We start from the raw sequence: 24,214 nt of genomic DNA on the forward strand, positions 1-24,214 counted from the left end.
TCAAGTATGTTTCTCCCCTTGAGAAGCTGGGAAACTGGTGCAAAATTGTGCCTAAGCATACCACGGCCTGGGGGATATTAAATGTTTGGAACAATTAAAGTCCCATTACATGAACGTCCATGGACTGTTTTCCTCCCATCCCACACATATTGTCTTTCTTTAGGTCACAGAATCCTGAATTTCCCTTGGGGGAACCATGCTCCCTTGACTGTCATACCCTGTCGTCATATGAACCCACGCATTCCCTTTCTTTACCTAGGTTAGTCTCGCCTGTCTATCCCACCACTTATGGCCAAGGCTCTAGATGGATTCAGGGTCCCATGCCCACCATTGACACTGGCCTGCCTTTTCCTGGTCATTCTTGTGTGTAAGTAACCCTAATGAAGAAAAATGAAGTGAGGCGTGGGTAATTTTCCTTCTTGCATCTCCTGTGTTCTTCTTTAAGTCCTTCAAGTCTACATGAAGTTTCTCTTCTTTTCTTTTCTTTTTTTTTCCGGACTGTTCTGATGATCATAAATGAGGATGCATACTTCAGCCACAAACTTACTTTATGTCTGATGTTATCAGCCTTAGAGATACCCTTGCCTGTGCCTTCTTGCTTAGAGGGGAAACAGGTCTGGAAAGAAGACAGGAGTTCTCAGGGTCATCCAGAAAGCCCACAGCCAAAGAAGACTTTCAGAAGCTGCATTGGTTGCAAAGCATCACCTTACCAGCAAAGGCTACTGCCTGCTCAGATGTCACCCCAGATCTCACCAAGTCACCCTTCTTGGTCCAAAAGTGCTCTGCTGTGAATCTAGTCTTGTAGGGGTCTTGATGATGAACTCCTCACCATCCATCCTCTCTGATTTGATAAAAGTAAACCAATTGTGAAAATTAACCTCAGCTCCCAAGACATTCATTGGCATAGAAAGATAAATAGGTCTTCCTTATGGCTAGTGAGACTTAAGTCAGCCAGGAGTGGGGCAGAAGATAAGGGGCTTCTACAAAAGGTTCCCTTGCTCCTAAAAGGAGATATAAGAGAGAGGCAAACCCTTTCTTCTTCTGGACCTTATTATTTCTACATGTGACTTTTGTACATTGAGAGCCAGCCATCTTGAGACTCGAGGAAAGTGATGTTGACACCAAAATCTGGGTGTGCTGGGAGGACGGAACGGTGCGAAGAAAGGTCCCTGGGCAATGAGGACTCCCTGAGTTACAAAATCATCAAACTCCAGAGTCCTGGCTGTTTCTGGACTTCTTATTTTATGGGATATAAAAGTTCTTATTGTTTGAACCAGACAGAATGGGGTATCTTCTTCTTTGATACTGGAGTTGCTCTGGTCGGAGTAAGAGACCATGTGCCTTAGTCAGCATTACAGGGCATGGGCATTTACAGCATGAATTACCATCTTTATTGACCTTTGTCTCTCTCTCTGCCTCTTTGCTCTCAATCAATGGCCTGCCTCTCCCCCGTGTGATAGCTGTTAGAGCTGTGAGGAGCCTTAATCCTCATCTGGTTGGGGTAGCTGAAGTTCAGAGGGAGGAAGGGACTTAGGGGCTTGCTCACGATGCATAGAAGTGTGGAGCCAGCAGGAGAACTCAGGTCTTTCTTGCCCAGCTCTGAGCTTTCTCATATTGCTCAGCTGTTTGCTGTCCTGCTCTGTCTGTCTCTCTGTGTCTCCTCCATACACCTCCTCAGGTCTCCTTCTCTTTCTGTCTCCTCTGCCCGAGATAAAGGGACCCCTTCACTTAGAGCTGGATGGGGCAGCTCTGCTGGGGACTAGGGGGTTCGAAGGAGACTCTGCTAAGGAAACAAGCTGGTGTTGGTGGAAACTATGTCTAGATGGTCACAGAGCAGCAGGACGGGGCGCTGGGATTCTGCGTGAATGACCATCAGGTGGCGGGACTCATGGACGGCTCACCAGCCTTGAGAACTGGCAGTGCTGCATGGCCCAGCTCACGGAGAAGGCTCAGCTGTGGCTCCTTCCTAAGCCATCCTGCTTCCCACTGACTTGGAGAGACAGCCGGTTGGTGCGGGGTTTGTGTGGGTTTATTTACTCTTAATAACAAGCTTATATTTTAGATATTCCCCCTGGGTATTTCTGCTCATTTGGGCTTCAGTACAAAACCATGAATCCACACACAAAATGTGTGGATCTGAAAATTAGGATTACACCCCAGCATCCCACTAATAGAGGCAGTCTTCCTTTGAAGGCGCCAGGGATCTCTGTCCTGCCCTGGCTGGCCAAAGGAAAGCCACGATGGGGCCATGCTTGTTACCAGCGAGTTCTGGACGCAACCACCACCATCAGCATCTGTTCTCCCCTTGGGTCTTCATTAATTCAGTTAAGGAAACATTTAATTAGCAACTGTTGTGGTCAGATGCAGCAGTCCATCCTGGGTAGAAGATACACAGTTCCTTACTCCAGGAGCTTCCATCCATACGCGGAGGTGAGAAGGAAGAATGTATGCACACTGGGGCATGTAAAGCTCTGCCGTGGAGAGCAGAGCTGGTGGGTAAAGGAGGCCTCCAGGATCCATGTGACCCTGCCTGTGGTCGGAAGACTGGTTAAGAAGGCTTCCTCGAATGGGTTCTCAGCTCCAAACTCACGCATGCCTGCAGTCCAGTTTCTCTCGGAAAAGCTGTTCCTAATCTCAGCAATTCCACATGAAGCCCTCTCCCCTAACCTCCGGCCTGCTCCCAACCCTCCCTGCACAACCAATGAAAGCTGGCCTCAAGTACCACCAAGAAAAGCAGAGGCCTTGTAAGGAGTCTCATTTTCTTCCCATACCACCAGATGGCGCCCCAGCTTGGCCTCCGCACTGATGGGACTCTAAGACAGGAAGCGTCCGTCTTCATGTCTAAGGCCAGTCCCTCCCCATGCATCCTCAATCCCATCTCTCTCTTGTTCTCAAGGCCATGGCCTCATTCGGGGTCCCCTCTGGCACTTTGTAGTGTGGATATTCTACCCGCTTGGACCATGCCCATCTACCTACGAACACCTTCACTCTCCAGCCCACCCTAATCCAGTTTGCATCCCACCACACTGTCAAATATTCATTTGGTGAATGTCCCCAGTAACCTCCATGACGTCCACCAATCCAATGGATGTTTTTTGTGTGTTTCCTTAGATGGAAATCGCTACTCCCACCTTGATGCACACGCACGTTCCCTCCCTCGCTCCATGTTGGTTCAATCCCCCTCTTCCACTCAACCTCCAAATGTTGAGTTCCTAAAAACTCAGTCCTACCCACACTCTCTCTCAGGTAAGCCCACCCATTATCCCAGTTTTAACATAATGACTGTTCCCAAATGTATAGTTTTAGTCCAGACCTGGCTTGTGTATCCAACCTCGACTTTTCTTATTTCACTCTGGCTGTGTGGCAATCCTATCAAGATTACCATATCCGAAACTGAACTCATAACTCATAATCCAGCCCCAACCACCCCCATGTGACCGGTAGAATTCTAAGACATCCCCAAAGTTTCTCACTCCTCTCGTGCACATGTCCTGTATGATCCCTGGGTCTCTGAGTGCCATGGATCTTCTTTTGATGATTAGGTTATGCTATACAGCACAGTTGAGTTTAAGAAAGGGAGATTATTCAGGTGGGACTAACTTAATCCAGTGAGAACTGTAAAAGTAGAGAGATTTCTCCAGCTGGTGGCAGAAGAGTTCAGAAAAATTCAACTCAAAGGAGGTTTTTAGTGCTGTTGATGAGGCTCCAGGAGTGGCCTCTAGGAACTGAGCATGATCTGTGGCCTGGAGCAGTAATCAGATTGAGACTTCAGTCCTACAACCACGAGAAGCCGAACTCTGACAACAATAGTGAGCTTCAAAGAGAACTCCACTCCCCAGATGACAACCACAGCTTGGCTGACACCCTGATGGAAGCTCCATGAGACCCTGTGCCCAGAGACTGACCGATAGAAACCGTGAGCTCATACATCAGTGTTGCTTTAAGTCATGAGATTTGTGATAAATTGCTTTGCAGCAATACAAATTAACATATTTCCCTATAGCTTTTCATCTCAGTAGACATCACCATCATCCACCACATTGGTTAAGCCAGATATCCTTGAGTTTTCCTTTCTCTTACTCCCACATCCAACTCCTCAGCAAGTCTTCCCTCTTCTGTTTTAAAAACTCATCTTGAACCTCTCTATTTCTCCCCATCTTAGCTGCTCCCATCCTTCCTCAGACTCTATTACACTTTGCCCCATCACTATAGCAGGTGTTCACCGCCATACCAGGGTGATTCAATCCATTTTCCATTCAGCAGCCAGAATGCTTTTCTGAAATCATCAATTGAATCATGTTATCTCCTATTTAAAATCCTTTAGCACGTTCCTGCTACATACACATCAGCTGACATCCAAGCTTCTCACTGCATTCTACAAAGTTCCCAAGGACCTGGCTCCTGCCTGTGTCTACAAACTCATTTCATACCCTCTCCCTCTTGGCCTGGCAACACCAGGTATTTCCTTCATAGCACACATCACAAGTGTAACCTAGCTTATTTAAGTGGTGTGTGTGTGTGTGTGTGTGGGCGTGAACGGGTAGGTGTTTATCTTTTCTACTAGACTGTAGACTCCATGATGGCTGAGATCATTTCTGTTTGTGTTAACCATTACCATATACAGGGAAACCCCTTGCAACACGATTTTCCTCTGGGGCTGAGGTGGAACAAAGGCTATTTCCCAGGCCGTTGATGTGCTTTGTAGAAAGCAGGAACTCCCCGTGAAGCACCCAAGTACAAAGTGTACTGATGGGGGCCAAGGAGTGGGGTGGGAAGGGGAACAGGGGTCTCCAGGGTTCACTGACCATGTGAGGTTAGCTAGACTGGCCTCTGGATCCACTGGGGTCTGCTAGAGCCCTCTCTCCTGTGGGGGCAGTCTCAGATTTCCTACCGTGGGCCTTGGGCTTCTGTCCCTTGGTCCCCACAGAATGGTGCTGAATGGTTTGCAGGGATGTGCTTCTCTTCTGTTCGCTTAAGACCTCAAACTGAAAAAATATGAGGGTGGGCGGTGACTCACTGTTATAATCCCAGCACTTTGGGAGGCCGAGGTGGGCGGATCATTTGACGTCAGGAGTTTGAGACCAGCCTGGCCAAAATGGTGAAACCCATTGTCTATTAGAAATACAAAAATTAGTTGGGTGTGTTGGGACATGCCTGTAATCCCAGCCTGGGAAGCTGAGGCATGATAATCACTTGAACCCAGCAGGCAGAGGTTGCAGTGAGCCGAGATTGTGCCACTGTACTCCAGCCTGGGTGACAGAGCAAGACTCTGTCTAAAAAGAAAAAAAAAAGGAAGGAAGGAAGGAACGAAGGAAGGAAGGAAATGAAATGAAAAATATGAAAATATCCCTCTGCGCCAACGCCGTCCTACTAGAACCAGCCATGACCTAATTCAATAAAACCAGCAGCTGGGAAATGCAGACCTCCACTTTATCCTCACACTGTCTACACTGGCATCCTTCTGCCACAAGGGAGATTCTGTGAGCTTTTGTGGACAAAGCTGGGTCTGGACACCCCAGGAGATGAGAAGCTGTCCTGGGATAAACTTGACCCTTTGATAGTGGAGAGTTGCAAAGCCACTGATCCACTAGGCTTAGCTGCTATTCTACTGGATGAAGAAAATCGCCTTCATGAGACACAAGTACAGGATGCTTTCCTTGCCTGGCTGAGGGAGGGTCTACCGGAAACCCACTGCAGACTCCTCCAACCCATTGAGCCTCCAGTAGTTACATGAAAGCACCAGACATTTGCAGCTAAGAGACTATGGGTCTCTGGAGAAGTGCTGGTCCTCTCTGAGCCTCAGTTTCTCCACTGTAAAGAGTTTCTCCACTTTCTTCCCCCTTGCCCCTGACCTTGGAGACCTGTTGCAAAGATGAAATAATATAGCGGAAGTAAAAGGCCTGGTACAGAGCTTCATCCCCAGCAGCTAAGCAGAGGCTTAAACGATGGAGTCTTTATCATCATTGGTGATATCATAAATGAACTCCTTGGCAGCACCTTGTTCTAGAGCCACAGCTTTGAAACCTGCTGAATTGACAGAAACAGCAATAAAAAATTAAAAGTCAAAAGGCTCTGGAGTACATTTCTTAAAGTATCAGGCTGTGTTTTTCCCCCTTGTAAGTTTGCTGAGTCTCTGGAGGTCACCCTGCAATGGGCCGTCCCTTGGGAGTAGGAAAGCAAGTTTGAGGCCCTAGGGGAGAATAGCTTGGGCCCGGGAAGGGGAGGTCCTGGCCTGCCTTGCTCCCTGCAGAGCCTGGGGACCCATGTGCCCAGCTGAGGGCCCTCTAGGGGGAGAAAAGCAGGAGGGGAGGAAGAGATATCAGTGTTTTCCAGGCCTTGCAGAGAGCTGTGGCATTAAAGGTCTGAAGAAGCCTGTTGGGGAACTTGCCCAGCCCTGGTGAGGCTCACAGACAACTCTCTGGATTTGAACATGGCATCCTGAGCTGTTTCTCCTCATCCCCTGGGCTTCTCCACCGGACAGGGCTGCATTCACGCAGCCCACAAACCAACTGTTCTAAGAGCTGGTCCAGGAAGTCTTGTCTCTGGCCTGAGGTTCATTCAGGGTCCCCATCGTCTCTCACATTCAGGCTCAAAAAAGGTGCAGTGGCCAAACACGTGAATAGTAACATACCTGCTTTTGTGACACGCTTTTCCCCTTCTTGGGTGGCGGGTCCCAAATGCAGATTGTTTATGTATCCAGTTGCAGTGTAAAGGCTGTCATGAGAGACATGTAAGAAATGGAGTGAGAGGGTTCAGAAGCATTCTATCTGAAGAGGAGAGCTCTGTATTAATTAGAAGAAAAATATTGATTGGTTGTGTGGCCTCAAGGGCAAAACCCCAAAGACCTGCAGAGAATCAGAGATGGCTGTTAAGCTGCTCTACGTGGTGCAAGGAAAATATCTGTGCCCCCAAGAGCAAATGCAGTGAATGGAATGGGATGGATGTTGAAGATAAGGTGCTGCTTGTAATGATCCCTCATCATGACCCTGTGTCTTCAGTAAATATGACTAAACTAATAAAATGCCTAGTAAGAGTGGAGTGGAGGTGGAAACCATACATAAAATCATGTTTCAACTCAGGTTTGACTCAAACAGAAACAGGAAGCTAGCACAGGTCAGAGGAGAGGGTGAGCTCCCGGAAGCTCCCACAGATCATGGAATGTGTTTTGGACTTTCAGAGACTGGAAAAATGGGGGTAGGTGGAAATTTGGGTCAAGGGTAGTCAGATCTACGAGAAGCAGTGACATCCCAGGGAATCTCAGGGTTTGATATTATTGTGTAATAAAGAATTTAACTGGCCTCTGTCCCTGGTTCTGGGGATATAGACTCAACATCCTTGGAATTTTCCAAGTATTAGGAGAGTGCCTTTGTTCTTCATGAGCTCTTGGATCTCACTGGAGTTCATGCCCATGAGATAACTCAGGATAGGGGCTAGTCAGTCACCAGAGAGGCCCATCATGGTCTCTGAGCCAGCTGCACCTCCAGGGAGGGGGTGGAGATTGAGTTCAATCACCTGGTCAATGATTTAATCCATGAGACCTGCATTTTGTAATCCCAATAAAAACTTCGGACATTGAAGCTCAGTGGTGCTTCCTGGCAGGTGAACACATTGATATATTAGGAGGCTGATACATCCCGATTCCATGGGGAGTGGGTCTGGAAACTGTGTTTGGGACTATGTAAGATATCACTCTATGTATCTCTTTATTTGGCTGGTCCTGGTAATTTATCCTTTGTAATAAAATGTAATCATAAGCATAGTGGTTTCCTAAGTTCTGGAAGTAATTCTAGAGAGTTATAGAACCTGAAGGGAGTTGTAGGTCTCCTTCAGAGTTGGTACCAGTTGGTCAGAAGTGTGGGTGCTCTGGGACCTCTGAATTTGCAGCACGTATCTAAAATGAGGGCAGTCTTATTTAGCCTGTGGAGTCTATACTAACTCCAGGCAATTAGTGTCAGAATTGGACTGTAACACACCAGTTAGGTAATAGGAAGTGAGTCTTTCATTATGTGAGTCCTTCTGTTTTCTCAAACCTATTTGGTAAACACTCCAAGTACAATTCTGAATAAGAACAAGCCTCTTTGTTCCCCACTTGGGTCCTAGGATCTGGGGAAATGCAGCCTTGGGTGTAGCCACATTGTTTTGTACCCTCATTATGTCCCTTCTCCAAAGACAGGGTGGCATGAGCTCATGGAGGGGCTACTTGTTCTGGGGCAGGCTAGTTCTTTGGAAGGGCACAAGCAAACCATAAACACAGCTCCACCTTTGCAAAGGCAGCACCAGGACTTCTGTTTGGGAGGTCCTTGGGATGACAAACTGGTTCTGAGATGTCTTCAAGATGCTTCTGTATAACAAGCATATGTTTTTGACTTTGATTGTATGTTTATTTAAGGAGGCTCAGGGAGGGCTGATGGAAGTTATAGGGTGGGGACGGCTCTGATCCAACCCAAGCAGCTCCTTGGCCCAGGCATTTTCCCTTTGGTGAGGCAGGCAGTCCCTAAAGAGGTAAGTGTCAGAGAAGGCCCAGATTATAAATCTTTCCCCCAGAGCAATGCAGTTTCATCGTACTTAAAAATAATTAAACAAATCTGTAAAACATGTTTCCATTGCATTAGTTTACTTCACTTGGCCCCGCAATGTGAGGATCATAATTACTTAAATATTTCCCTTTACTATTTTTCAAAACATTTTTCTAAATTGTCGAAAAACATTCTGGAGACAGTTGGATAAAAACATAGTGAACATGTGTCTGATTAATTTTTTAAGACAATCAAGATCAAATGCAAAAAATGATTGGAAATGGTTTCAGAGTGACAATAAAAGACAGAAATCTCAGAGCGGGGAGTGCGGTGACTCATAAGGCAGAAAGGATTTATCATTTTTACTACAGTATTTATTTGAACGCACATGACAGGGAGCGAGCTGGACTGGTGTGCAAATTGCCGAAGGTGGAGTGTGGCCCGAGGAGGCTGTGTCCAGTTAGGGCCATTCCCCCAAGTGGGCTCCAGGACCAGGCTCTCTCCTGATGCCGAGCTTGTAAAACAAGAGATCACTCTCAGCAGCCATTCTTTGTCTCCTGTCATTACAAACAACTCGAGGGCAATCCGCTGGCTTCTCGACAAGCAGATCTGTCCCTCATCTGTCAGCTGACAATCAGGCCACCATCCCGAGGCCACAGCTGGGGCTGCCGGGTGATGGAAAGCCACTTGTCAAAGGAGGGTTGATGACGTTTACTTACAAGCACTTCCTAAGCTTGAACTGAATTTCATTTGACTTTATTCAGTTTATTTTGTTGAGTCCTTCTTTTAAAACTTATTTTTTAAGTTCCAATAAACAATAGAGATCATAGAATGTGATTTCTTTTTCTAGCAAAACAGTCCTACCCTTCTGCCCTCCTTCTCTAGCATCCATTGTCTGAGAAATGTCACGAGGGGAAGAGAGGCCGGGCCTCCCTCTGAATTCTTTGCCCTTCCAGGGGTGATACGGCTTGGCTGTGTCCCCATCCAAATCTCATCTTGAATTATAGCTCTCATAATTCCCACGTGTTGTGGGAGGGACCCAGAGGGAGATAATTGAGTCATGGGGGAGGTTTCCTCCACACTGTTCTCATGGTAGTGAATAAGTCTCACGAGATCTGATGGTTTTATAAGGGGTTTCTGCTTACACTTGGCTTGCATTCTCTCTTACCTGGGTGCCTTGTTGGAAGTGTCTTTTGTCTTCCACCATGATTGTGAGGCCTCCCAGCCATGTGGAACTGTGAGTCCATTAAACCTCTTTTTCTTTATAAATTACCCAGTCTCGGGTATGTCTTTATCAGCAGCATGAAAACACACTGATATAAGGAACTCCAAGAAGGTTCCAGGCGGGGACACTGCAGCCAGATCATCTATCAGTTTGAAGGATACAACCCCTATTTTGCTGAATGAATTTGGGTCTCCAAGCATGGAGGAGCATACGCTAGGGCTCTACCCTAAATCCCAAACTGGAACTCTTTTGAAGGGACCTCAGCATATTGAAGGTCATGGCCCTATCAATCATTCTCATATCCCCATGACATTTTCTTTATTTTGTCCTTAAGACAATTTGTATTATTTTTTATAGTGCAGAGACTAATATGCCTTTTTGTTTGAAATGGCCAGATATAGGAGGTTGTTGTCCCAGGTTTCACATCACAAATAAGTATCTTTGTTTCAACTGGAAGAAAAGGCCAGGCAATGGGGGCTGGTCTTGCCCGTGATGTCCCAGGCCATTCTTGGCACCTGGAGTTGGTTTGAGTAGGACCCTAAGTCCTGGATTCTGGGAGCCTGGGCCCTGTATCACTTGCTGAGGGCAGTTAGGCATCGTCTGCTGGAAGTTGGGGTGCTCTTTGGTGGCCCATGCACAGAAGGGAATTGTCAGGCTGGAGTGAGATAAAGTGATTGTCCACCTGGTACTCACTGGCCCATAATCTGTCCCTGGGAAGCTGTGTTCAGGGCTGGAAGGTCAGCTCTATTCCCTAGTCACCCATGCTCTTACTGCTCCTGAACATAAGGAACAAATAGCTCACCTTGGCCAGAGGTGTAACATGTTCATGGAGGTGAACCAAACAGTTAGAATTATATACAATCATGGCTTGGCCCCTTGGTGTTCATTCAAGTCAGGTAGAGGGTGCTCTAGGAGCTCACAGGTAGTGGGGGATGAAAAGTGGATGTGGGTGAGAGAGGGTTGAACACACACACGCCACACTCAGGTGGTGGGCTGGGCCAGTGAGCACCTGAGGCTGGTGCCTAAGGAAGATGTGGGAGGGGCTGAGGCAGGGAGTGGCCTGGGAGGATGATGGCTTCAGGGAGAGCTCCTGTCCACACTGCAGGGATATTTGCTGTGCTGCCCTGAGATTTCCAAAATCTAACGCTGAACTTTATCTTACTTCTCTCTTCTCCAAGACTTGAGTTTCTAAGCTTTTAACCTTGTGGTGGTTTGGATGCATTTTGCAGCCATAATTTGGTGAGGATTTCTTGTCAATCTTTGTAATCATTGGAGGTCCTGGATCCCGAAGATTTAAGGGTAGGGGCCCAGACCTACCACCCAGCGTGCTGAGTGCCTGTGGAAGCAAGAAGCAGAGAAGGGGGTTGGGGCAGGGAGCTGCAGCCTCACGTGAGACACCTCTGCCCTGCTGGCTGCACCCCTCCCTTTTGTTGCCAATTCTTTACCTACTAAGGTTCAGCCAGATGGAAAGAAACTTTGAGTTTAACTCCTTTCTTGAGAGTGGCATCAATCATGTGTCACCTTTGCTAGGGAATCCGAGGGCCTCGTGAATAATTCAGAAATGCTACACAGAATACTTGTTACTCCCAAGTGTTAATGAAAATATCAAGGGAATTAATTAACAGTCAATTATATCAATTTTAGAGTTGGACATTGATTCTGATGCTGAGAGCTAAATCTGCATTTTTGCTACAGTTCCTTTTCCTAATTCTCAACTTGTCTTTGTCATTTCTAATTAAACTTATAGGGGGGAACATGTTCAAATTATTTTCATTGCCTTGCTGTATTTCAGCTTACTTCTGATAAATAAAGATTAAAAAAAGAACTGGTCCAGTATTACATATTTTCTATAGCTGTATGTGTACATGTAGAGGTGTTATCTTGGTCTTTGTATTAAACTGCTTGGGGGAAAAGGGAGTTTCAATCTATGGGTAATACATTACCAACAAAAGCGAAAAAGCAAAAATAACATGCATACTATTTGCATAGAAATGTATATATTTTACCCAGACCATCACATGGAAGAGCTCACAAGAGATGAGAAGACGGAAAAAGAAAATTGCAGGTAGCATTTTCACCAGTTGTTGATGACAATGGGAGCATAGGAGTCTGTCCATCCTGCATGTGTGACAAGTTTTCTAGGCATTTGTTAAACCTCACATATGAAGAGATTTTTCTACCCCTCTCTGATCTTTGATATTAAGAAAAAGCATCTCATTGAAAACAGTCTTTGCAGGATTTGGCACGAGTCGTCTAGACTGCTTTATGAAAAATGACAGCTAGTAGAAAAGTAATTAAAGATGTATTTTGCTGAAAGCAAAAGTATTTTTGGAATCAATACCAACTATCTTTAATTTGCCAGTTCTTTCCACAATCATTGTGTGTTATCTGGAGGATCTCAATTCTAGAGAACGGAGGTGCCAGCCCCTCTCTGGTCTTGCTTTTACGTCCTCTATCTGCTTCCTCACCATCCTCAAGTAAGGTTAGAGGAGGGCTGGGCAGGGAAGAGGAGGCATGGTCACTGTGGTGGAGCAGGAGCCAGTGGATGTCTCCCAGGAAAGCCAGCTGCTCAACGAGCTCCTCCCAGGGCAGCAGAGATGTTTGAAAAGTAGCAGCAATGAATCCAGGTGCAGCAAAAGAAGGGGTTGGTGGTGGTGGTAACTCTGGTTTTAAGTTGGAATCAAAGGGGAAGGCAGCTTCATTTATGCTTTTGAGAAGTTTTGAGGCAGAAAGACAGCCCTCCTAACTCTTCTCCTCTCTTTGTTGTTGTTTTGTTTTTTTTGAGACAGTCACTCTGTCACACAGGCTGGAGTGCAGGGGCACAATCTCAGCTCACTGCAACCTCCGCCTCCCAGGTTCAACCGATTCTCCTGCCTCAGCCTCCCAAGTAGCTTGGATTACAGGTGTGAGCCACCATGCCTAGCTAATTTTTGTATTTTTAGTAGAGACAGGGTTTCACCATGTTGTCCAGGCTGGTCTCATACTCCTGACCTCAGGTGATCCACTTGCCTCAGCCTCCCAAAGTGATGGGATTACAGGAGTGAGCCACCGTGCCGGGCCTCTTCACCTCTCTTTATGGGAAGCATTTGCCTTAGCTGGTTGGGAGCTCCCTGCAGGTGGTCAGGGCTACTCTTCCCATTTCTGTGCGAGATACCAGGTAAACGACATGTGCTCCATATGTGCTTGGGTGTGGCTTGATTGATGATGACAAGATTAGGCTCCCAGCCTGCAGGGTCCCCTTTTTGGCCCTATTCTCCCCTTCTCTCCCTCACATATCCTTTCTTCACCTGCCTGACACTCACTCATCTTTCAGGAGTCAGCTTAGATGACACTTCCTCCAGGAAGCCTTCTTGGAATGCCTCACCACCCCAGTTGCATCTCAGAAGATCAGCTCTTTTTCCACCCAATTCCATCACGCTGTATTTGGTTAATGGTCTAACTTCCTTAGAATTTCTGGGGACAAGGGCCAGAATTTTCTCACCAATTTTCTCCCTTTCCTAGTATGGGGCCTTGTACTGCACTCCTTGTGTTTGAGGGAGTCAGAGGCAGGGGCTGAGGACAACAGACAGCATATTGTAACTGCAGTCATGTTTCTGCCATGTGTTTCTCTCACCCTCTTAGCCTACAGGTCTCTGGGTCCATGGGAGTGGTCCCAGGGTCTGAACAGACTGGCCTTTTCCAGGTCTCTCTGTGTTAGAACATGAAGACCTCTTCCCTCTCAGCAGCAGAGAAAAGCTGGGGTCAATGGGCAGTGAGCCCTCCACCACTAGGAGGACACTGGGAACCCGGCACTCGTTAGGACTGATAGGCAGGTGGATTGAGGAGGTGAGGTGACTGAGGGACTGAGGATGCCTGGGGAGCACCATGGCTTTGTGACACTTGAATCTGCCACAGCTGTGGGGCCTTCCCAGGCCATTCTTCAGGCCATAGAGCCCTGCACTGGCCACCTTCCCCTCCACAGGCCAGGGGGTGAACCCCACCGGCATGGTCGGGGGTCTGTGTGCTCTGATCCTGGAGTTGTGGGGTTCCTCTGGGGGAACTCAGAGAGCATCATACTAGAAGTGGAAGGAGGCTAAGCGCAGGGGCTCATGGCTGTCATCCCAACACTTAGGAAAGCTGAGGCGGTAGGGTCTCTGGAGGCCAGGAGTTTGAGACCAGCCTGTGCAACATAACGAGGCCCTTTCTCTATTAATTTTTTTTAATTAGCTGAGCATGGTGGCATATGCCTCTAGTCCCTGCACCTTGGGAGGCTGAGATAGGAGGATTGCTTGAGCCCAGGAGTTCAAGGCTGCAATGAGCTATGATTGTGCTACTGCACTCCAGTGGCTGGGCGTGGTGGCTCACGCCTGTCATCCCAGCACTTTGGGAGGCCGAGGCGGGCGGGTCACCAGGAGTTTGAGACCAGCTTGGACAACATGGTGAAACCCCGTCTCTACTAGAAAAATACAAAAATTAGCTGGGTGTGGTGGTGCACGTCTGTAGTCCCAGCTACTCGGGAGGCTGAAGGGGAGGATCTTTTGAGCCCAGGAGGTAGAGATTGCAGTGAGCCAAGATCGCACCAATGCACTCCAGCCTTGGTGACAATGTGAGACCCTTATCTTTTCTTCTTAAAAAAATAAGAAAGAAAAAGAAGTGGAAGTCAAGAGCACCTCACCTGGCTCTCTGTTCCCTCCTAGCTAGAACAAGTCTGCTTCTACCTTCTTTGTTTCAACAAGAGTTCCTGTGACACACACACTATATATATAATTGTGAAATACATAACATATATATGTGTACACACATCATGTGGTGTATATGTGTGTATGTATAAGCACATGAACACATACAACAAACTCCCACTCATTGTTTTGCTTGTGACCACGTCTGTGCAGCAAACACATTGTGTCTTAGCACTAAAGTTGTGTCAACATACTCAAAGTCACATGTACAGCTGAGCTGAAGGGAGGGTGCTGTCATTTGGCCCAATTTTCAACGTCTGGGTGCTGTGGATTTTCATTGCTTTGGATCTTAACGAGGCATTAATTTTTTTCCCTCATTGACATGCATAGTCAGACATAGTTAATCTTTGGGACACTTGCTGGTCAGATGCCTGGGATAAGTATGGATTAAGGGAATTCTGATTACCAGTCCTCCCAGAGTGCAAGGAAACTTGGGAATTCAGGCAACGAGGGGGTGTTTTTGTAGGTGGCAGAGCTGCCCGTGGCAGAGCAAGTTGTATCCAGAAAGGATTTTGATCAATGAAAGTTTCTGTGTTGGCAGCATGTGGGGTTTACTGGGAAGATGGGCCCCCTGTGTTCATGTTTGCTTTTCAAACCTGTATCTATATAGGGGTGGAATCTGAACTCAGCCTTCCTGGGACTCTACCTTCGGCTCTAGTTTTATGGCCAGGTGCCACATCTATGGAGCAATGCTGCTGCCTCCCCATATGACAATCCTTAATCTACTGAAAAACCCAGTCCTTGACTAGCCTGGATAGAGAGGCAGTTCTATTGATCACTATTTATCACAAACTTTATTGTTAGTGTTCCACAGTGGAATGTAAACTCCATGAAGGTATGTCTTAAAATTATTTGCAAATGAATGGCTCCTCATTGAGAAGGTTAGCTCTAGACCTCAGCCAGGATGTGTGCCTGTCACCAAGTCCTTCCTGCACTCACAGTGCCCTCCACGTTGTGCCAGGCCCTAGGTGGTCTGAGTGGAACTTGATCAAAAGGAATCTTTCCTCCAGTCTGGCCTCAGACAATTCACCCCCACTGTGTGGGGTAGGATGGATGCTCTTAGGTTTTCTGCCATGATCTGATGTCTTAGTAGAGCTGTATGCTCCTGGATTTCAGTCTTGCCTTTCCCAGAGACATTCTCTGCTGTCATAAAAGATCCTTCCTTTCTATCACATACAGCATCAGTGATGCTACTTCTACTTGAGGGAGGTGTGGTGTCCTCTAACTTCAATTCTAAAGTCAGCCTGTTGGGCTTGGTTAAAAAGGTGCTTTAGCCCTTCTTGGGGAGAATGGAGGCTCTCATTGGAGATCCTTGTGTTGGAGGAGAATGTGAAAGTGGATTTTAAAGTTAAATATATGTATTACTTTGTAATCTAGCAAATTGACTTCTTGGCATATCTTCCTTGTACTTTCTTGGATACATGAAGGCAGATACAAGAATATTTATTGCAACATTTTTGTAATAGTGAAAAATTGAAAACAATTTACATGTCCATTAATATAGGAAGAAATAAAACTGAATGCAGCCATACTAAAGGATCTTATGCAGCAATTAGAAAGAATGAGATAAATCTATATGTATTAATATGGATACGGCTTCAATGGATATGGCACGTGAAAAAAGCATGCTATGGATAGCTACACTGGTTTCATGAAGTTTATGTTAAAAGAAATAAAGAATAAATAAATGATTTTGTATTTTTTATAAGAATATATATTTTCATATATTTGTAAATGATTACAAAATGTCTAAGAGTCTACACCCCAAATGGATTCCAGTAGACACTTTTTAGGAAGGAGAAATAGATTTGCAGAGGTGGACAACAGGTATAGACTCTGTTGTTTCATATATATATATATATATATATATATATATATATATATATGTATAAAATAAGTGTCTGGGTGCAGTGGCTCACACCTGTAATCCCAGCACTTTGGGAGGCTGAGGCGGGCGTATCACCATGAGCTTGAGACCAGCTTGGACAACATGGTGAAACCCCATCTCTACTAGAAAAATACAAAAATTAGCTGAGTGTTGTGGCGCACACCTGTAGTCTCAGCTACTCGGGAGGCTGAAGGGGAGGATCCTTTGAGCCCACAAGGTAGAGATTGCAGTGAGCCAGGATTGCACCACTGCACTCCAGCCTGGGTGACAATGTGAGACCCTGTCTCAAAAAGAAAAAAAAAAAAGTGTATCTTCTTGAGAAATTCAACATTCTATAAGAGTTCAAAGAATTCAACCTGTCTTCAAGTTTACTCTACATACAAATCTTTGTCCTGTCCTCCAGAGGACTGAGGCTTTAAGTGACAATTTGTGCAGCATGAGCTGTGAGTGGATTTGCTGTGAAAGAGAGAGAAGATTAAGACAAGCCTTTGCCTTCCAAAGCAAAATGTTTAGAGAAGGAACTAAGAGTTATGCTGAGGAAATAGGGGGCAGAGAATCCCAGAGAGGTGCAGGGCAGGAGGGTAAGGGATCCTTCTCCCCAGCCTGGCCCCTGGACTCCTCTCACTGCTGGTTCACCAGCTCCCCAGGATGGGACTCACCTTTGGGCTCTCTGTGCCTGGGAGCCACTCCCAGTGATCTCCTCAGAGCACTTCTTCCTTTAAAGCATGGATTAGTCTGTGATCCCTGGGTCCAGAGGATGGAATGGTGGGTTATTGGGAAGGGCAGGAGTTTCTGGGAAGGTTTCCAAAGGGGAGGTTGCACGGAGCCTGTAGGGACATCTTTGTTGGAGCAGGTCTGCATTCTGGGGGAGAAGCCTGGAGCAGTCAGGGATGTAGTGGCATGTGATTTATGGCTAAGACACACGCCTTGTCTACCAGCCAGTGGTTTTGCTTTCAACAGATCAAGGTGGCCTTGCCACCTAAGCATTTAGCGAAACCCTCTTTCTTGTACCAAAAGCCTGGCTATGGCCCCTCTGCTGCTGGAGCTGGATTGGGGTCAGGGCTTCCTGATATTTGACTTATAGAAGGTTCACCAACTCAAATGCACTAGGGGACAGATAACAGATGCTGGCAAGTGCCCCTTAGAGAGAGGTAGAGACTGGAATAAGCACACACCCTCTAAATACACACAGCCGAAAAATTGCCCACCATTCCATCCAAAAATGCATGCCATCAAGCCAAATTTCTCATGTTGTGAATCCTGGTTAAAGGGGAGCTAGTGAAGGGCACAGAATCAAGGTTTGTGCAGTGTTGGAGTTGATTGCTGGTCTCATTACTAAGTGACACTGACAAGCACCTAACCCTCCTCCTCCTACTGCACGAGCCTTGGTTCCACCTGCAAAATGCAGCAGGAACACAGCTGAGCCACAGGGCCGTGGTGAATGATTGTGACCAGGTGATCCAGTGTGGAGCGTGCCTTGCCCTAAGAAAGGAATTACACTGTGCTTTGCTTGAAACCAATAAACACGCAGTCTTTCATGGCCTCACTCCTCTTACATCAGCTGAAGCCAACTGCTAACTCTCTGCCTCATTTTCTCTTCCTAATGAAGGGAAATCTAATATCAGCTTTAGGCTGGACGTGGGAATAACCTAGCTCCTCCGATGTGAGGAGCGGGTGGAGGAGCCGCGGCTGCTGCAATCCTGCTGCATTGTCTGCCATCACCGCTGGGGGCGTGGTAGGGGAAGAAATGGTGCTTAGCCGGTGTCCTGGTCCCCATGCAGTTGGGAGATGGCTGGAACCCCTTCCACCTCCTTCAGCCGAGACTTCTTTGCACCATCCAAAAGGGTTAGGACTCCCCTCCTCACCATGCGGAGAAAACTTTGGGCGGCTGACCCCAACTCTCCTCACGCACAGCCAATCTCCTTCCAATTGTTTCATCAGCGTTGGGACTGTCAGCTCAAACCTGACAAGTGACAAGTCTCGGGCTCATGCTGACTAGATAATCAAAGTCTTGTCAGGGCTGTCAATACCCTGCAGATAGGAGAGGACAAAGGGAGGAAAGGTTTCTACAGAAACCGCTGCCTTCACACAAACGCTGTCGAAGCCTCTTACCCAAATCACCTGTTTGTCCCTAAACGTCATTTACTGCTGAATCTATGGTCTCAAAAGCACAAACCCTGAAAATGAAATAATAGCCTGATATTATGCATAGAAAATGCAAATTTTTCTATTTTGTGGACGATTATCTTGTAATATACCATCTAAGAAATGCATGTGTGTATTTTTTGGTAACACTTAATCGCAGTAACTTGGTGGAAGAGATTTTTTCCAGTAAAAAAAAAAAATACATAAAAAATCTAAACTGAAATATGCCAATTACGTAGCATAGACTTACCTGTGTTGCATCTCTCTGGTAACACAAGTAAATGAAGTATGTATTGCGGCATCTAATAGATGCAGTCGCACAGGTGCATAAATGTCCTCCAAGACCCCACTTTGGTCTCGCTAGCAAGGATATGCAGGTTGGTGAGCTAACAGCCTTTACCTGAGAGTGGTGGCCCCTTGTCCATCTTCATCCAGACACCAGCAGAGACTGACATAGGCCAACCAGTCTGTGAAGAGGAAGAGGATGTCAGGATCTTAAAGCCAAGGGCTCAGGGAGAACAGGGGTTCTGGCATGAGCCCCGTTTCCTCTCCTCTCCTCTTTCCACAACCAGGTCAGTGTCTAGCCTTCACCCTCAAATCAAAGCCTGTTGTCTTTGTAAAAGGGCTCCTGTTCAGTGATACTAAGCCAGCTTCCTTCCCTGGACTGGTGGAGCCTCCGGTAAATGCAGGTTTAAACGTGAGTGTGCAGATGACATTTCTTGGTAGAGAGATGGCCCCTGGAGAGGAGACTTAGAGCCCTTCTTGGGCCTGTGCCTTGGCCTGGGTCAGTTCGTCCTGGGAGCACTTGGTGGTCTGGCTGCCCTGGCTTAACCAGGGGAGAATGGTGGGCCCCTGTCAAGGGAACTGCCGAGGGAGGCTGACCCCTTTTCACTGGAACAAACCAACCGCCTCTCCTGGCACCGGAGCTCCTGTGCACCAGCCTCCCACCCCCTACCTCACCTCCTCCTACCTCACCTCCCCCTACCTCACCTCCCCCTAGCTTTTCCTCTCCAACCACTGTGGTTATTCCTTTTGTTTCAGATGATGCCTATGTGGGCCCACCCAGGATCCCTGCACTTGCTGGTGCCTCTCTTCCCTCCTCCTGGAGAGGTCTCAGCAGGGATGTCTCTTCTCTTCTCTGGTCAGCTCCTTAGTGGTCCCAGCGTCCCAGAGCCAAGGTACCCCTCCCTCCCTGCCACTCTCATCAATGGCCCTTTTTGAGCATCTTGGCAACACTGACAGCTCTCTGCAATGTTCTTGCTCCTGAGTTCGCTTCCTTGTTTATTACCTCCCCTTCGCAGAGGCACACAACTCAAGTCCAGCGGGGCAGGGGCCTTGTCCTTTTGCTCTTTGTCCCTTGCTGTTTCCCAGCATCATGGCAGTGCCTAGAAGGTGGCGGATGCAGAAAGATGATGTCTCTGCCTGTGGCTGGAGTTAGGGGCTGAAGACACTGGGAACTCCTGCCTGTCGGAGGATGCACAGGGAGCTTCTCACCCCAGGGAGGGCCACGGGCATCTTGTCTGTGAAGTTGGAACTGAGTTTGTCTCCAGGCCTCAGGGACTTCTCATGCAATCTTATCTACTGTGTGGGCCCCAATCCTCACCCCAAGGGAGCACTGTGCATCCTTAGTGCTCATTGCTGCATCTCCCTTCAGATGCTCCTGGGGGAGAGGTTCAGGAAAAGGTCCAGTACCCATCACAGCAGGTATCATCTGCTTCTTCACATTGCCCACCCTGCTCCAAGGCCTGCACTAGGTCTGGGGGTTATGAATAGAAATAAGGCTCTATCCTTGCCTTCCAGCAGCTTACGGTTTAGCGAAAGAGGCAGGCACATAAACGTGTGAGAGATTACAGCGTGGTCAGGTAGAAACAAAGAGGAAGGGCTCACACTCAGCATGGAATATCATGGAAGACTTCCTGGAGGAGGTGACACTTGACTTGGAATTAGATTTCAGAATGAAAGCTAAATAGAAAATGGGCCAAAACCTTCTTGGCACAACAATAATAATGGAGTGTGTCTTTGTGGGTGCCACACCTGGGTTGCATCTCTCAGAGGCTGGTGAAATCTGTAAGCACCTACACTGCAGTGGGGAAGGCTTGGTTCTTATGCAGGAGGTGTCACTTCTCAGACCACAGTGCTTTTGATTCCTGTGGTTCTGCATTCATCAGGAGCAGGTGAGGCAAATCTCTCTGCTTCAGCCCTTCCTGCTCAAGGCCCTGCCTGAGTCCCTCTTTCTCTCTGGTACTTCTGCAAAGTTTTTTTTGAAAGCTCCTCTTTTCTTCATTGCTCTGTCCTTTCCCAGCCAGTACTTTAATTCCCCCAAGCTAAAACTGACTGTGTCTCTCCCATCTGCACCAGCAATTACTCTGGCCTTGCTTTTATGGTGCTGGGGATGGCAGGATTTCTTCCTGAAATATCGCTCACCATCCCCAGGCCCATCAAATTGCAGGCAGCCATATTTAGAAGGGATTCGGAGTGGGAACAAGGGGTGTGCGTGAGTGTGGAAGCCAATATTCCCCTGTCTAATTTATATTTTACATTTCTGTAAAATCATGCTTAGAGTATTTTGGTAATCTCTGCAGAGATTAAGTATAATGCTGTACATTTAATTGATATAAGTGGTTTCAATTCTCCTTAATACGACAAATCTCCAGTGTGAAATATTCTTAGTTAATGATCAACATAAAATAGAGTTCATTTTTAATGTGAGTACAAGATTTGAATTAATTTGTAGCTAAAGCAGGGTTATTAAATTTTGTGTGCATTCTGTGCACAGGCACACGTTCGGTCATACATGTGGACCAGGGCATACATGCACGTTATGGGTAACGATGTGAGGTGTGTGCCCCTTCTGGTCTGAGCTGAGGCTGTCTATCCTTCCTCTCTCCCTTTGTCTTAGAAGCAGTACAAGAAGGGGCTGCCCCACTGGGGTCTCTATCTCTGCAACTCCTTGGTCTTTGGTACAAAGGGATCTTCCTGGTGTCCTGGGTTGTCCGGCCTGAGCCTAGAAGCATGGCAGGTGTCCTATCAAAGCTGGACAGATTCTGCACAAGCCATAGCAAGGTCATCTCCTCCTCCCAACTGTGTTTCTGACACAGCATTTACTGGTCTGAAAATTAGCATATTGCTTTACATTATAAAAACCATATGATGGTTAACGTCATCCAGGAGAGTTCAATGAAAGTTTTGAGTTGAAAAAGTTTCTTGCAAAGTCATGTCCAGGGAGAAGGCCCCGGAGCAGAACCCCAGCAGTGCTGATCAAAGCCAAGAGGTTTGCATTCCCTAACCTCAGCTGAATTCAGAGCACATATGGGCAAGTGTGCCTTCCCAAGACGCCTGAATTAGGGAGCATTTACAGAAAGCCGGGGCCATGATCTTTGGCTCTCAGATCCAAGGTAAGGGCACTCTCAAAAACCACAACTGCCTCTGTCAGAGGCGTTCGAACCAGTGCGGCTCCATCTTGAACAGGGGCTGGGTGAAATGAAGCTGAGACCTATTGGGCTGCATTCCCAGGAGGTTAGGCATTCTATGTCACAGGATGACATACGATAGGAGGTCAGCACAAGATACAGGTAATGAAGGCTTTGCTGATAAAATAGCATGCTGTAAAGAAACCAGCCAAATCTCCCTAAAACTAAGATGGTGACGAGAGTGACCTCTGGTTGTCCTCACTGCTCATTATACACTAATTATAATGCATTAGCATGCTAAGAGACACTCCCACCAGCGCCATGACAGTTTACAAATGCCATGGCAACATCAGGACGTTACCCTATATCGTCTAAAAAGGGGAGGAACCCTCAGTTCCAGGAATCACCCACCCTTTTCCTGGAAAACTCATGAATAACCTACGCCTTGTTTAGCAAATAATCAAGAAATAACTATAAGAATCCTTAGTCCAGCAGCCTAAGCTGCTGCCCTGCCTATGGAGTAGCCATTCTTTTATTCCTTTGCTTTCTTAATAAGCTTACTTTCACTTTATGGATTCACCTTGTATTCTTTCTTGCATGAGATCCAAGAGCCCTCCCTTGGGGTCTGAATTAGGACCCCTTTCCAGTAACACCTCCGCTGCTTTGAGATAACAGAGGGTAATTTTCCTACAACTGTTAACAGAGAAAGGGGGGAAATAAAAGCTTCAGGGACAAGTGCCAAAGTGAATTTGAATATGGTATAAACCGTGCCTGGGATGGAGGCAGCAACTTGCAGGAAACATCTGTTCCGACTGGACCCTCTGCTCCTCCTTGCAGCTGGAACACAGAGCTAAGACTCCTTAAACTTTTCCTTTGTGATGCAACCCATGGTGGGGAGACAGCTTTCAATATGCAAGCTGACCATGCAGCTCTTCAATATTTCCAGTTTGTAGCCACCTTTTTAATGATGATGGGAACTGAATCCCAAAAACAATGAGACCTCCCCACGTGCTCCTAGAGACAAGGCAGGGGTGCAGGAGGCTGCACTTAGGCATGTTCAATTTCTATTGGCTTAAGCAGCTGCAGAAACAATCTTTAATCACATATACAATATTATTGGTGACACCGTGCAATAAAAGGGCTGAATGCTTCATTTTTCTAGATTTCCTTTTATATTTCAAAATCGCTTTTCTTTCAAATTAGTGTTATCTTATACATTTACTTAAAAGGAATTACTTATGGCTTCACTTTTTTTTTCTTTTGTTGGCTGACCATTCCTTTTTTAAATTACCACCTCACAGGGACTGCAGACTTTCAAACACTTTGCATATGAAATGAAAGGCTTGAGTGTATTATGTTGCAATTTTTAAGAATGGCATAATTTTAATTAGAAATGTATAGATGAATAAAAATAATGCTGCTGCACGTTACTAATTAGGTATTTTATTACTCTTTGATTTAAAAAAGAAGTATGCCTGGTTCTAAGGAGGCAGCGCCATCAGCTTGTTTGAAGCTCCTGGAGAGGAAAAGGGCGTGAGGACCAGTGGGGTCATGGTGAAGGGAGGTTGGGGGACCTCTCCCGTGGGAAAGGTTGGGATTGAGAAGGAAACATGTGCCCAAAAAAAGACAAATGAAGAGATACTGCTGAGTGCTGTGAAAATGATCTCTCTTTGAAATCAGTCAGCAGCAAATATTCTACCATTCTGAGCATCTCACCCCTCTGCTAAGCTATTATCCAGGTAATACTATCCTCACTGAAGCTTTTTTCCCCTTGAAATTTATAGATAAATAAATAAGGGGCTAGCTCTATAGCACGTGCTGTCTGCTTCAAAAGGAGTCTGTCTTTTGTATTTAAAGCAGAGACATGTATGATATGTGATTGTCACCTCAGGGCAATCATTTTTCCCCTGGTTTCCTGGTTGGCTCAGGTGAGGGTATTCTCCCCAAGCTCAGCTGTGAGCTCTCAGCAAGGCTGGAAACCTGTAGCTCTGCGTTAAGTCCCTGACCCTGCCTGCCTTGCTACCACGCTCCACCTGAGCTGAAGATAGTATGATTCAGCTGTGGCTTTGTCAGACGCATTTGAACCAGAGCGACTCCATCTTGTATAGACACTGGGTAAAATAAGGCTGAGCTACTGGGCTGCATTCCCAGGAGGTTAGACATTCTAAGTCACAGAATGAGATAGGAGGTTGGCACAAGATACAGGTCACAAAAACCTTGCTGATAAAACAGGTTGTGTAAAGAAGCTGGTCAAAACCCACCAAAACCAAGATGGTGATGAGAGTGACCTCTGGTTGACCTCACTGCTCATT

Source organism: Gorilla gorilla, chromosome 20 (genome assembly GCF_029281585.2).
Source record: "Gorilla gorilla gorilla isolate KB3781 chromosome 20, NHGRI_mGorGor1-v2.1_pri, whole genome shotgun sequence".
NCBI classification, from domain to species: domain Eukaryota; kingdom Metazoa; phylum Chordata; class Mammalia; order Primates; family Hominidae; genus Gorilla; species Gorilla gorilla.